The sequence below is a fragment of the Sorex araneus genome, chromosome 2 (genome assembly GCF_027595985.1).
Source record: "Sorex araneus isolate mSorAra2 chromosome 2, mSorAra2.pri, whole genome shotgun sequence".
Lineage (NCBI taxonomy): Eukaryota > Metazoa > Chordata > Mammalia > Eulipotyphla > Soricidae > Sorex > Sorex araneus.
The window spans coordinates 146682592-146697872 of NC_073303.1; the positions used below are offsets into that span (position 1 = coordinate 146682592).

The 15281-nt window shown below is 43.9% G+C and overlaps 1 protein-coding gene across 6 annotated transcripts in view; it reads left to right on the plus strand.

Moving 5' to 3' along the window:
• The first annotated feature begins 9454 nt into the window (after nucleotides 1–9454).
• Nucleotides 9455–15281, plus strand: part of SPICE1 (spindle and centriole associated protein 1) — a 42745-nt gene continuing 36918 nt past the window's right edge. For 4 of the 6 annotated variants that reach the window (XM_055129227.1, XM_004606789.2, XM_055129229.1 and 1 more), the window contains exon 1: nucleotides 9482–9571. The gene's annotated coding sequence lies outside the window, so the exon portion shown is untranslated. Of the gene's footprint in view, nucleotides 9576–15281 lie in introns of all 6 variants that reach the window. The other 2 variants (XM_055129228.1, XM_055129230.1) reach the window with 1 other exon arrangement.

A 15281-nucleotide genomic window follows, 5' to 3' on the forward strand; every position in this document is an offset into this window, starting at 1 on the left:
TACATTCCATAATTCAACACAAAACTCACTATAGTTGTTGGAGTTTCCAACCAAGAGAGACAGACCTACTACATTTGATAATTAGTTTTTCATTGCTGGAAATGAAGAGATATGTAGCCCCACTGCTACAAGTACATAACTCTCTCTCTCTCTTTTTTTTTTCCTTTTTCCTTTTCCCTTTTTTTTTTCTTTTTCCCCCTCATCCCCCTTCCCGCGCCTCATAGTATGGTGTACGCCATGCCGCGTCAGCCAGCATGGGGCTTTTGCTTAGTTCACAGTCCAGAGAGGTGGCTGCTACATTAAAAACCTTCAAAATTTCAACAAAAACTTACTGTTATTATTTGGAGTTTCCCCCCCAGGTCAGACCTGTTCAAAAGGAACGGTTTCACATTGCTGACAATTATAAATGTTAAGTCTCGTGGACGCGGCAGCGTCCGCGCGGTTTTGGATTTCTGTATAAGGTCCAGGGAAAATTCTGCCAGAAATTACATAGCCCAGCTCACAGTCCCAGTGCATTGCTGTAAGAAGTCTCTGAATTCAAAGTCTTTAGGCGCAGAGGGTTCGATTCGCGCTCAGTGGCTCCGGATTTATCTGGGCCGAGGGCGTGCCGGTTACGCCCCCTTCCCATGAGTTCCTGGGAGCCCCAAAAGTAAAAACCGAATACCTCTGGGTTTGGAGTCACAGAAGATGGCGCCTGCCACATGGGTGCCGCCAGCCCGCTGCTTTCCGTGCAGGAAGACAGGGTGGGGAGGAAAAAAAATCCACCCCCGGCAGCACAGAGTTGTAGCCCAGTTTGCAGTCCCAGTGCATTGCTATCGGATGCTGCGCTGGATGCCCGAATGTGTTACATCTCTGGAATCAAAGTCTTTAGGCGCAGAGGGTCCGATTCGCGCTCAGCGGCTCCGGATTTATCTGGGCTAGGGTGTCTGCAGGTAATTCTAAAATTAAATTCAACAACTTTTGTAAGGCCTAATACTTGCCACTTGAGTTTACTAAAGATACAAATATGTAAGATTCTTACTTCATGTTCATGCTCAGCTTCTTTATATTTAGATCTCCATCCACTCCTGTTGTCCACTACTTTTTCTGTTCCAGGACAGATGGTATTATTTACCCTTGACTAATACTTCAAGAACTTTATTAATTATACTCCAAAACTAGCTTGTACACAGAGACTCCAATTCTATAGGTTACTAAGGATGAAAATTTTTATTCAAACACAAGCTCTAAAAGGACCCCATCCTTAATTTTTTAGGCACTTTCCCTTATGGAATTATATACTCATTGCTATAATAAGAGTCAGCACAGTCGTTCCAGTGGTAAAAATCATACAAATATAAAAGACTTGAAACAAACTTATTAACTCTGGCAGATATTAGTTTTATTTATTTGTTTTTAATGAATCACCGTGAGATACAGTTACAGACTTACAAACTTTCGTGATTACGTTTCAGTCATACAGTGATCAAGTACCCATCCCTCCACCAGTGCCCATTTTCCACCACTGTTGGGAAGGACGAGTTAGGAGAGGCTGCTATGCTCTTCGTGTTCCTGGAGCAAGTAGATGTCTTTGGGCTACACTAGCACATGACAGGGACAAATGGAGATGTTACTGGCACCCGCTCGAGCAAACAGATGAACAAGGAAATGACAGTGATACAGTGATTGATAAGTGATACTGGTAGTTCTGCTTTTTAAAAGTTCACATTATATCATTCTGCTTTTATAAAATATCTAAATTAGTTTCTGTCTTTGCTATGGCAAAAAAAATCCAGAGAGGATTTATACTTTTCTGACAAAAAGCTAAAATAGTATACAGGCTTTATTTATCTATGTATTTATTTATTGGTAGCATCCATTATGCAGGGAGTGCACATCCCAAGCAGCCAGAATGATCTCAGGATAAACTACTTTATTTAGGACACAGATTTTTCATATCATTTCTTCTTTTACTATATGTTAATGTTGTTTGGGGGTTTATGTGATGTTTAGAATGATTTGGTAGGTTATTCCCGGGGTCTAGGCGTGAACATTAAACATATTTTACATATGAATAGCAGTTGCTTACTTGCTATATGGCATGTCCGTTTCTGAGATGTTTTTGAATAGTATAGACACCAGTGGGTGTCTCTACATCCCTTGTAATGCTTACATCCGGATACTAGAATAATGTGACCTCAGAGTGCATTGAAAAGTATCTCCTTACTTTTTATTTCTTTTTTCTTTCTCTTACTTTCTCCTTTCTTTCTTTCTTTCTTTCTTTCTTTCTTTCTTTCTTTCTTTCTTTCTTTCTTTCTTTCTTTCTTTCTTTCTTTCTTTCTTTCTTTCTTTCTTTCCTTCCTTCTTTTTTTTTAAATTTTTATTTTATTGGTCAAACTTAATCACCAGAATATTCACTGTCACTGTCACTGTCATCCCATTGCTCATCGATTTGTTTGAGCGGGCACCAGTAACGTCTCTCATTGAGAGACTTATTGCTACTGTTTTTGGCATATTCAATATTTTATTAAATCACCGTGAAAACAGTTACAATGCTTGCAGGTTTAAGTCTCAGTCATATAATGATCAAACCCCCATTCCTTCACCAGTGCACATTTTCCACCACCAAGAACCCCAATATACCCTCCTCTCACACCCAATCCCCCACCTGAGACGCTAATTATCTTCACTTTATTCTTTTTATACTCTGAATACATTCAATATTTCAACAGAGAATTCACTATTATTATTTGGAATTTTCCCCCAATAATCAAACCAGCTGGAAAGGCATCATTTGATAATTTGTTTTCCATTGCTGAGAATGAAGATTATATGAGCTTTTGGATATATGGTTTTGGATTTCTGATATTTTAGCTGAGTTCACAGTCTAGATGCATTTCTATAAGAAGCTGCTGGGTGCCAAAATGGGTCAGTAGACCTCTTGGATCATAGTCTTTAAGGAGCAGAGGGGCCGTTTCCTGCGCTGGATCTCATCTGGGCGGAGAGTGTGCCGGTAACACCCCCATCCCATGATCTCCTCTGTGACACGTCACTGCAAACTCATACCTCTGGGTTGGAGTTCTAGAAGATGGTGGTCACCACGTGGGTGCCGCTGCCGCCGCTGCCATCTCCCCCGCAGAAAGAAAGGGTTGAGAGAGAAAATCCTTTCCCCTCCCCGGGCCGCATGGGGTTGTAGCTCAGTTCACAGTCTAGATCTTTCCTTCCTTCCTTCCTTCCTTCCTTCCTTCCTTCCTTCCTTCCTTCCTTCCTTCCTTCCTTCCTTCCTTCCTTCCTTCCTTCCTTCCCTTTCTTTCCTTCTTTCTTTCTTTCTTTCTTTCTTTCTTTCTTTCTTTCTTTCTTTCTTTCTTTCTTTCTTTCTTTCTTTCTTTCTTTCTTTCTTTCTTTCTTTCTTTCTTCCTTCCGTTCTTTTTCTATCTCTCTTCCTTCCTTCGTTCCTTCGTTCCTTCATTCCTTCCTTCCTCCCTCTTTCTTCTTTCTTTCTTTCTTTCTTTCTTTCTTTCTTTCTTTCTTTCTTTCTTTCTTTCTTTCTTTCTTTCTTTCTTTCTTTCTTTCTTTCTTTCTTTCTTTCTTTTCTCTCTTTCTTTCTTTTTTGTGGGTTGGGGGTGGGGGGTACTGGATTATACCTGGTGGTGCTCAGGGATCACTCCTGGCAGTGCTCAGGGAACCATATGTGGTGCTGGGGATTGCCACACGATAGACAAATATCCTATCAATTGAACTATCTCCCTGAACCATCTCACTTTAAATTTCTAAAAGTTTTTTGGGTGGAAATTATAATATTGAATCTGCACATATTTGGTAGAGTTTACTAGTGAAATATTCTAAGCCTATTTTTTTTTTTTTTTTGCTTTTTGGGTCACACCCGGCAATGCTCAGGGCTGACTCCTGGCTCTGCACTCAGGAATCACTCCTGGCGGTGCTCGGGGGACCATATGGGATGCTGGGAATCAAACCTGGGTCGGCCGCGTGCAAGGTAAATGCCCTACCCGCTGTACTATTGCTCCAGCCCCCTAAGCCTATTGTTTTATGGCAATCTAAACTTATTTAAAAGATTTGCTGCCTCATTTGTGGAATATAAAATAACAATATGAGAGCCGGGGCCCGTGCTCGGCTCCGGCCGGCCGGATTTTCGGCCTGGGCGCCCATGCCTCTGCAGAGCCGGTGGATGTGGAACGAGCGGGAACCAGAGACAGCTTTAGGAATTGGGGTTCCAGCAAGTGCTTGCACCCATGTATGGAGACTGTGAACTAACTTTGGCTACATGCTGTTCCAGGAAGAGAAATGATTCATTTTCAAACTTAAATCTTCGCGGACTTAATTACTATAATACAGAAATTGTAAACCGCGCGGCCGCGGTAGCATTTTATCTCTTCATTCTCATCAGTGGAAAACTTATTATCAAATATTTCCCTGTTAATAGAGCTGTATTCTTAGGGGATAAATTCCAACAAAAATAGTGAGTCTGTTTTGAAACTCTAACAACAATAGTGAGCTATGTGTTGAAATCTGGAATGTAATCAAGGTAAAGAGAAAAGGAAGTGAAATTATCACTCACCTACGGGGTGGGTTGGGGGGTGAGGGGTGGGATGTATACTTTTTGTTTGTTTGTTTGTTTTGTTTTTGCTTTTGTTTTTGTTTTTATTGGTGGTGGAATATGGGCACTGGTGAAGGGATGGGTGTTTGAGCATTGTGTAACTGAGATATAAGCCTGAGAACTTTGTAACTTTCCACTTGGTGATTCAATAAAATAAATTAAAAAAATAAAAAATAAAAAAGCAAAAAAAAATAACAATATGAGATTAATACCCAAGGACAGTAGAGACAAGGGCCAGGAGGATTAAAAGCCTGCCTCTTGAGGGGGTGGGGTGGGGGGAGAAGGCAGCTGGGATAGAGAAAGGATCACCAAGTTAATGATGGTTGGAGGCATTGCTCGGGATGGGACATGTGTGCTGAAAGTAGATAAAGGACCAAACATGATGGCATCTCGGTATCTGTATTGTAAACCATAATGTCTACTTGCTTCAGGAACACGAAGAGCCTCAAATCATTCATTCAGGACCTGACCATCTTGTAGGTGGGTGGCCACGAGGTCTTTGACATCCAGTGGAACCCAGTCAGTAACAGCTCTAGTCCAGTGGTTGGTAGTCTCTAAATCTTGTTATGTGTCTGGTCCATCTGATTTTCAATGCCTTGGTAAATGAGACAGCGTCCCTGATTCTTGATCATCAACAGAGGTTGGAACTCCTGATTCCTTCACTCACTTGAGTGAAACGTGATACTCCAAGCATAGCTCTTTTGATTCCTCTTTGGGATACACAAATAGTGGTCTCATCCTGTTTTCATAGGGCCCAGGTCTCTGAGACATATGTTAGTGCAGGAAGAACAGTGGAGTCAAAAAGATGTGCCCGGAGCTGGAGGTTCTTTGTCCTCTTAACTACTTCTTCGATACTCTTGAAGTGTTCCACTCTGCTCTCTTCCTCCTGTGCAGTTCAGGTGCCAGGTCGTTTCTCATGTTGAATTCTCGACCCAGGTACACATAAGTGCTGCATTCGGAGATGTTCATTCTGTTGAGGGCAAATGGAATGTCAGGAACTAGTCTGTTTCTCATGAACATTGTCTTCATAAGATTCAACTGCAGTCGACCTTTCCAAACTCATGGTGGAAGTCAGCCAGCATTCGTGCCGCTTGGCTGATATTTGGAGTTATGAGAACGATGTCATCAACAAAGTGGAGATGGTGTTGTTGCCGACCATCTATCTTACTCCCATTCCTTCCCATTCCAGTCATCACATGATGTTCTTGAGGGTGGCACTGAAGAGTTTCAGTGAGATGGTGTCGCCCTGCCCAACCCCTCTCTTTACATCAATGATCACTTCCTTGTAGAATGGTGAGATCCTGGTGGTGAATCCATAATATAGCTTGTGGAGGATCTTGATATACTGAGTTTGAACACCCTGTTTGGCTAGGGCTTCGACGACTGCTTCAGTCTCAATAGAATCAAAGGCCTTCTTTAAATCAATAAATGTTCGACAGAGTGGCATCTTGAACTCTCGTGAAACCTCAATGAGCTTGGTCACCATGTGGATATGATCTATCACACTGAATCCTTTTCAGAACCTGGCTTGCTTGCATGGTTGTCCTTCGTATAGTGTTCTGCCAATCCTATTCAGGATGACTTGTGTGAATAACTTGTAGATGACAGACAACAGGCAAATTGGGTGAGAGTTGCCGATGTCGTGGATGTCTCCCTTCTTGTACAACAGGATGGTCCTGCTGGCTTTCCATTGGGACAGAAACTTGCATTCAGGTATGTATGTGAAGAGCCGAGCCAGTGTATTGATGAGTACTGGCGGCAGATTCTTCAGGTGTTTGGGTCTGTATATATATAGTTTCTGAATTTTAAACTTACTGTTGTAATACATTTAATCTGTTTTTTTCTTATAGTCAAAATTTTCAAAATAACCCATACAATCTCTGCCTTCTAAATGCTTATGTTTACTTCATTTAATGTGATAACTGATATGAGCTATCATCTTGACAATAGCTTTTTATTTTCCTCACCTGTCATTTGTTTCTTTTTTGGTCTATTCTTAGATTAATAAAATACCTTATTATTTCTGTTGTAAGATCTCTTTTTATAAATGTCATCATTTTGTTATGAATTTAGAGTTTGTGATATATCTATTTTGCAGTATATATCTTTATTACAATCTACTTCCAAGTAATATTTTAACATTTGTAGTATTATGAGAACCTTACAATAACAAACTTATAGCTCTTCTCTGGCCTTTATGCTTTGATTGGATGCATTTACTTTTACAAATATTATGAACCACATAAATCATTTTTGTGGTATATAAGAAAATTGTTTCTTAAAATTTTAAACAAATAGAACAATATTATATATCAATCTCTACTGCTACTTCTAGTACTCTTGTTGTATAGACTCAGATTTTTAGATCTGGTATCATTTTTTTTTCTTTTTGTTTCAAATACCTATTTGGACAATTTTCATAGTGAGAATCTTTTGTCATAAATTTTCCCAGTTTTGTGTTAAATCATCTTTTTTTATTCCTCATTAAAACTATTTTTGAAAGATATAGAATTCTAATTTCCAGGTTTTCTTCTTTTAATACATGTTCCATCCATGCATACGTTCCATACATTTCAATAAGATGTTCCACTGTCACATTGCTTTCAATGTTTTATTTTGTTTTTGTTTGGGGGCCATATTGGCTATGCAGAGGCTAATAAGGACATGGTACCATTTGGGGTCACTCCCTTGAGGTACATGTAGAACCTGAGATGGAACCTGGGCTTCGTTCTTGCAGACCATGTGCTCTAGTTTTTTAAACCACGTCCCTAGCCATCACTGTCACTGTCACTGTCATCTCGCTGCTCATCAATTTGCTCGAGCAGGCACCAGTAACGTCTCTATTGTGAGACTTGTTGTTACTAGTTTTGGCATATCAAATACAGGGTAGCCTGCCAAGGCTCTGCCATGAGGGCAAGACACTCTTGGTAGCTTGCAGGGCTCTAGGAGAGGGACGGAGGAATCAAACCCGGGTCGGCCTTGTGCAAGGCAAATGCCCTACCCCTTGTGCTATCGATCCAGTCCCCTAACTAGATCATTCTTTCATTTTTTTGGAACATTTTTTGCACCACTCACTGGTGCTTGGGGGTTATTCTCTGTGATGCTCAAGGGACCAGGGGGTACCACGGACTAAGCCTGGCCCTCTTATATGCAAAGCCTTTACTCAATCTTTTAAGCTGTCTCTCCGGCCCCTCAACTTTTAGGATTTGGCACTTTACTGTATGAAATTTCCCCCAACACATTTATCCCATCCTCATTTCTCTTTTCTCTCTAAATCATACAACTCTAAAAGTAGTGGGTTTTTTTTGGGGGGGGCATAAGGGGTTTGACACCACCTACTTGTAGCATTTTTAAATAAAAACAATCATGCCATCTTTATGTTAACTCGATATCGATATGTAATATCTTTTCTTTCTGGTTGCTTTCTAAAACATTTAGGCTGTTTCTGGGTCTTTTAACTATTTTTGGTAACTTAATGGATGTAATGTTTTTCATAGTTCTTGCAGTTAGGCTTTGTTGAGCCTCTGGATGGCAGGTTTGTGGATAAATAAAGATGCTGAAAGAAAGACTGAATTGATAATCGAAACTTATGGAAGTTTGCTTTATTCATTCGTGATGTCCAATATTAATGAAGAATCAAGGTCATTGCTGCGGCCAAGGACAGAGTAGGAGAGAAGCTATGACCATTGTTAACTAGGAGGGTAGAAGAATTTATGACAGAAAAATGTCACAATTTTTTTTCAGGTATCTGTAAGGTCTCACTTAAAATTAGTAACCATGAATTTAAAGTCAGAATCCTTGGGCATTTTCTTCTGCCAGTGTTAGCTGCAAGAGTTCAGGCACTTAGTATGGTGCTGGCATATCCAGGGTTGAGGTTTGCAGGGAGTCAACACTATGGAAAGGTTGATTATATTGATTGACTGTTGCATATGCATGCTACGTATCAAACTTTCTCTCAGTGAGGATTGTAAGGCGGCTCCCACCAGCCCCCATCTAGAAGTGTTGAATATCTAGTTACTGATCCACAGATCAATGTGTCTTAACAGTAGAAAAATCAGAGACTAAAGAAAGTTGTTTTATTGGAGCGAATCAACCTAATTTCAAATGGAATGTTCTGTAAACACTTCCTCAATAGGGTCTAGGAGGTGCTACCTGTTGTGGTTCCAGCCTACTGGGTCTCTGACGCTCAACTCTTCTACTCCTGTCTCAACTCTGCACCCACTGGATTTCTTTCTTGTCCTCACCACACACTTTGAGAAGCAGGGTTTCCTGCAAGAGAGCTCTAGCCCTTCCTCATCCTTGCCTCTCAGTTTTTTCTGAATAATCCAACCATCCCTATCATCTCAGAACAAAGTTAGCAAACTTAGCTCTTAGCGCCGGTCAGCTCCAGTTTTACATGGTGGCTTCGATGGCTATTATCTTCCTGGCGACTGGGACCCTCTGGAACCTAGCGCGGTCTGGCCCATTGGTAGGTGGTAAAACAGACACACTGGGCTCAAGCGGTAGAAGCAGGTGAGATCTACGTGATGTCGGGTGAATTCCTGATGAAGTGTTGACCGTTACACACCTCCAAAGCGTTGTCTGGGGTCCTTGCAGAAAGGAACTCAGGGAGGAGCCAGGGCACACGAGACAGGGCGTTTTATTCTGTACTTAGTGAAACAAAGTCGTTTGGACCGAAAGAGATTCACTTACAAAGACGTGACGAGCGAGAAGGAGAGGAGAACGTGTGTTGCAGCGAGAACACGGGCGGGAGAGCATCGAGCAGATCGTCTCAACGCTGCACCCTGGCACGGGGGCCGGGCGGCGCCTGCGCACTGGCCACGCCGGAAGTGCGCAAGGGCGTGGGGCCGCGCCGCCGTCGCCGTGGCAACCGCCCGGAAGCGGCGGGCTGCTGCGTGCACTCGGATCGGCGCGCGCGGCTCAGGAGCCTCAAGTTTCAGGAGCGGCGGCTGCAGCAGCGGTCGGGAAAACGGCCAGGCAGGTTGGGACGATGGAGCGGAGCGGTGTCGCCGGGCGGGGATCTTGGCGCAGGGCTGGAGGCTGCGGGCTGCACCCATCTCGGGCCTGGCGAGGGGCTGTGCGTGCCCGGGGCGCGTCTGGGGGGCTGCGGGCGCGCCCCCTGCCCCAGCACCCCGGGTGCGCGCTTGGCGTTTCTGCAGCGAGCTGGGAGTTGGAGGGCACCTAGGTGTGTTGCTTGCAAAGAAGGTCCAGGTAGCTGCAGGGAGACCGACTCACCCTGGTGGGTTTTTTGTGGGGGTGTGGGGTGGGGGGTGGGCTAGGAGGGGCGTCTGAGATGCTCGCAGGAAAAGCTGCGTGCATGAGTTTTGGGGAGGAGCTGGAGGAGAGAGGCAGGTGGAATGGGGTTCCTGGCAGAGGTGTAGAGTGGTCGGTGAAGGTGAGGAGGGAGAAAGCCTGTAAAGATCCGCTGGCAAGTCCTAAACGTAGGAGCAGTTCCGCGCTATAGGGTGGGCAGCGGGGTCTGGTAGGTCGGAGGCGACTTTTAGATCTTTGAGAAAGGAAGTAAAGGTTGAGAACTGTACCTCCACCTCCCCGCGGCCTTTAAGTGAAACTTTGAAAAAACGGGCGGGGGGTAGGGGGTGGAGGTGCATTGCCTGCAAACAGGGCCGGATGATTGTGCTTGGAGCAAGGAGAGTTTGGTGAAATGCGATGTTTTGCTCTACACCGGCTTGTCTTGATTGACGGGTCAGTGTTTGCAAAATGTTCTCAAGTTCTCTTGCTCTTTTTTGTGCCACAGTGGGCCTTGAGCTCAGTGGGCCTTGGGGCAGGGAAGGTTCAGGGCTAGACCCAGAGTGCTGTGGCTTAAAGCCTGTACTCTCGTCAGCCCTGTGTTTCTTTCAGAATCTCTTGTAGTTTCTATAGGGTCTCTGTGTGTGTGTATGTGTGTGTGTGTGTGTGTGTGTGTGTGTGTGCAGACAATTAACAATAACCTATTTTTTCTAATCTGGAACTTTCTTTTCTACCTTCTTTTGCTCATTTGGGGTTGGGGGCGGGGAATCTGGAAGGCAACCTTTTCTTACTGTGCAGAGTAAGCTTTAAATACTTCCACGACACTGAATTTCTTACCCCTTCTTTGCAATTGCTCATTTATTGTGGGTCTTTGATAATCTTTTAAGTTCTGTAAGGGTGCAGACTATTCCACTTTCTTGCTGTCTAGTTGCTGACTCTTGGCTGGATGTTTAACAATATTTGTTGAAATCATAGCTTGATGATGATGTGAGTGGGTCAAAGGAAGACCACCTTGGAGAAGTAAAGAAGTAGATTTGTAGTAGAAACAAAGATGAGGGGACAGTTAAGCTCTTTTAGGGAAGGGCTAAATAAAACCTGGATTCTGAAACAGAAGGAGCGGACAGTGATATTCATGCTTTAAATTAGAGTAATGGGAGAATGGAAATATATACGTTCAGCGTAATTCATGCAGCGGTTATTTTGAATGAACCATGGATCGGGAAGAGATATGAAAAGATACAAAGTAATATTCTGACTCCTGTATTTGAGAGAGTTGGGAGGTTTGCACAGAAGGCAGTTGAAAATTAGCATTCAGCAGAGTGTGTCTAGTGAAAGGTAAGAGGACTGGGATATATTTTGATTTTTATTAATTTTTTGCTTTTTGGATCCCACCTGGTGGTTTCAGGGGTTACTCCTAGCTCTGCACTTATGAATTACTCCTGGTGGTGCTCAGGGGACCATATGGGATGCCAGGGATCTAACCCAGGTTGGCCACATGCAAGGGAAACGCCCTGCCTTCTGTTCTCTGTCTCTCCGGCCCTGGGACAGGGATATAGAACTAAAGATCCTAGTTTATATGTAATGAGGAACTAACAGTGTCTGTAAGGAAAAGAAGACAGGAATAGGAGAAACCAGGAGAAAGACCTTAATAAAAGCCAGGGGAGAGAAATCTCACTTCCAGGAATGAGATTCTCTAGGGCTGGAATGGGCCAGAGAAATAAGAAGGGACAAAATCCTTTTACAATAAAGAGACTTAATAGTTTAGATTTTAGATTTAATTCAAATGGCTTAGATTTTCTGAGATGTGCTACTTTTACTATTTGACTTCTTAGTATGTAAGCCAGCTAGATATTTTAACATCTCAGATTTCAGTTTGTAAACCAGAGAAACCTTATATCTGGTTTCTGGAAGTGGCCCATAATTCCCATGTTAAAACGCAAAGCCTGATCCTTGGTTAAGAAAAATATAGTCCCCATTACTTATATTTAGGAGAACACTTTTAAGTGCAACGGTGGCTCCTATGTTAAAAAGTTTAAAGTCTGGGGCCAGAGCGATAGTGCAGCTGGTCGGATGCTTGCCTTGCATGCGGCCTGCTCAGGTATGATCCCCAGCACCCCAGATGGTCCTCGAGCTCTGCCAGGATTGATCCATGAGCACAGAGCCTGGAGTAATCCTCGAGTACTACGGGTGTGGATCACTGTCACTGTTACTGTCATCCCGTTGCTCTTCTGATTTGTTCGAGTGGGCACCAGTAATGTCTCTCATTGTGAGACTTAGTGTTACTGTCTTTGGCATATCGAATACGCCACGGGTAGCTTGCCAGGCTCTGCCGTGTGGGCGGGATACTCTCAGTAGCTTGCCCAGCTCTCTGAGAGGGGCGGAGGAATCGAACACGGGTCGGCCGCGTGAAAGGCGACGCGCAACCGCTGTGCTATCGCTCCAGCCCAAGAACAAATAAAAAAGGAAAAATTAAATGTATGATTCAGAGGTTTTAAACCTATTCATTGAATATACAGCCATCACCGTTGTCAAAGCTCATTATTGTCCCCCGCCCCTGCCCTTTGGTTTTTGTGCGATATACAGCAGTCTTGAGTTGGGGATTTGGGGCCACTTCCTGCAGTTTTGGGGGGACCATGTAGGTCCAGGTTCCGACATACTAAACATGTGCTCCGAACCTTTGTGTTTCTGTCCTGGCCCTCTATTACGTTTTTTATCATTACAAAAGGAAGCCTATTTCCCTCAGCGGCACTTTCTGTTCCCAAAAAATATTTTCTCTTATGAAATATTTCATAAGAACAAATATTTTATCTAAGTAGAATGATCCAATATCTAATATTTGTTGTTTGGCCTCTTTTCTTTGGCTAGTAGTCTCATGGTGCATGTATCAGTACTTCACCCTCTGTCTTGCCAGATGCCATTCTGTTACATGGATGCGCCATGTCTTATTTATCCGCTTATTAGCTGTGGGTATTTGAGCTATGTCTTGGTTTTGTCTATTAAGAGGATGCTCGCAGACTAGAAGGCCGAGGTTCGGGCACATGGTAAAGCCACTGGGTTCTGACCCCAGCACCTGAAAATTTCTTGAATACCAAGTATCAGAGGGTGTGCCCGTGACCTGGGCAGCCCCAGGCACTGCAGGACCCAAGTGCATGGAACCGCAGGCTAGCATGCGGGGTCGAGGTCACTGGTAGGGCCTGACCTCCAGAGCACCACATGGGGCCCTTACCTCTCTGCATATGGAAGACCCTGGATTTGGTATCTGGCACTGAAAAAAAAAAATGCTGTTCTGAATATTCATTGCTAACTTCATGGCTTGACACATGTTTTCAATTTTCTTGTGTATATACCTAGGACTATCATTGGAGGGGCTTTTATTCTTTCAAATGGACTTTTCTGGAGCTTTGTATGCTTAAAAATCAGCCCTGGTGTCATAGGAAGTTTAGATCCATAATCACTGGTCCACTTGCACTGTTGAGGATCTCTTCATAATCTCACAGATTCTTCTGTAGTTTTTCCTTTTCTCAGGGGTCCACCCTTCTCTGCAGGGCTAGCACCCCATAAGGTCCTCCAAGTTCCCTCCCTGAGTGTAGAGCCAGGAGAAAGCATTGGACACCACCACTTGTGGTCTCCCTTGACAAAAAAGAAGAAAGCATTGACTGAGGACTTTGCAATTCCCAATCTAGAATGTAGTGTAATCACCTCTACTTAGTATACTGTGAAAATGTGCTAGAAATTACATAATTCATGAGTCACTAAGATTTAAACCACCTTTGTTTTTTTTTTTTTAATTTAAATTTTATTGAATCACCATGTGGAGGGTTACAAAGTTCTCATGATTATGTCAGTTATACAGTACTCAAACACCCTTCCCTTCACCCGTGCCCATATTCCATCACCAACCACCCCATTATACCTCCCGCCCCCTCCCACCCCCCCAGTCCCCGCCCTTGTAAGTGATAAGTTTCACTTCGTTTACGCTTTATCTTGGTTACAGTCCATGTTTCAACACATAATTCACTATTGTTGCTAGGGTTTCCCCCCAAAAAAGAGAAGACAGTCCCACTGTCAAGGAAGCATTTGATGGCTCTCCATTGCTGAGAATGTAGAGATATTAAGTCCCGCTGTTTGTTACATAACTTTTCTATTTTTTTCCCCCCTCGTCCCGCGCCACCGAGATCACGCCTGTTTAGTAATCACCACGCTGCCTGACAAAGGGAAAACAAACCAAAGGAGATGGTTATTTCTCGTCATCAGCCGGCGTGGGGCTCTAGCTTAGTTGATAGTCTGGTATAATGTCTGCAAGCAGTTTCTGGAACCAAAAGTAATACGCTGGTATCAGCCCCGGCTCAAGATTCCACCAGCGTCCCGCTGTTCCAAGTACATAATAATTTATTCCCTTGCATCCGGTTCCCACGCCACCAGGTCCGTGTCAGCTTAATGGACATCATACTATGGTTAACGCCACGCCGCGTTTTTTCCCGAGAAAGAAGGCTATTTCTTCTCAGCCGGCGTGGGGATATGGCTTAGTTCAGTCTATAGAGATGGCTACCACTTTGGTGGCCTTCAATATTTCAGCAAAAGACTTACTATTCTTGTTAGGATTTCCCACCAAAGTCCCACCCGTTAAAGTCCAGGGAAAATTCTGCCTAAAATTCTATCGCTACAATCTTTTACCCTTTAACAAAAAACTTAGTACTATTGTTTGGAGTTTCCCCCCACGTTAAGCCCTGCCAAAAAGGAACATTTACACGTTGCTGACAATCAAGAGATATTAGGTCGCGCGGCTGCTATCGCAGCCACGCGGTTTTGGATTTCTATATGAAGTCCAAGGAAAATTCTTTTGGTAATTGCATTGCTCGCTGGCAGCGCCTGGGCCAGAAGCTCCCAGCACACAGTTTGGAGGCATTTTGGGGGCGCCGCCCGTGTCCAAAGTGGTTCAGTTGCCTCCGGGGTCGATCTCGCGCGGGGCCGCAAAGGAGCGTCCCCACATGGCTCTCTGCTTAAATGTCGGCCGGCGCAGGGCGGATCCGGGAGTCCCGCCCATCGGCTATCCCGGGCTTCCTGTAGAGTCTAAAAACCGGCTATAGCCTCGCTGCGTTCAAACAGAAAGAGTTGAGAGAGAAAAGAGCATACCCTGCCGGCAGCGCCTGGGCCAGAAGCTCCCAGCACACAGTTTGGAGGCATTTTGGGGGCGCCGCTCGTGTCCAAAGTGGTTCAGTCGCCTCCGGGGTCGATCTCGCGCGGGGCCGCAAAGGCTAAACCACCTTTGTTTTAAGGTAAGCATATGTGTACTGCTAGTGAATTACGTGTTGGAGTGCTTACAAAGGAATCAACACTCTTTACTCTTTTCTTCCTACCTTCATGTTGTTAGCATTCAAGTTTTTCTTTATTAATTGTGAGTTTTTTATGTATTGGATGACAGTTCTAATGATTACCATCT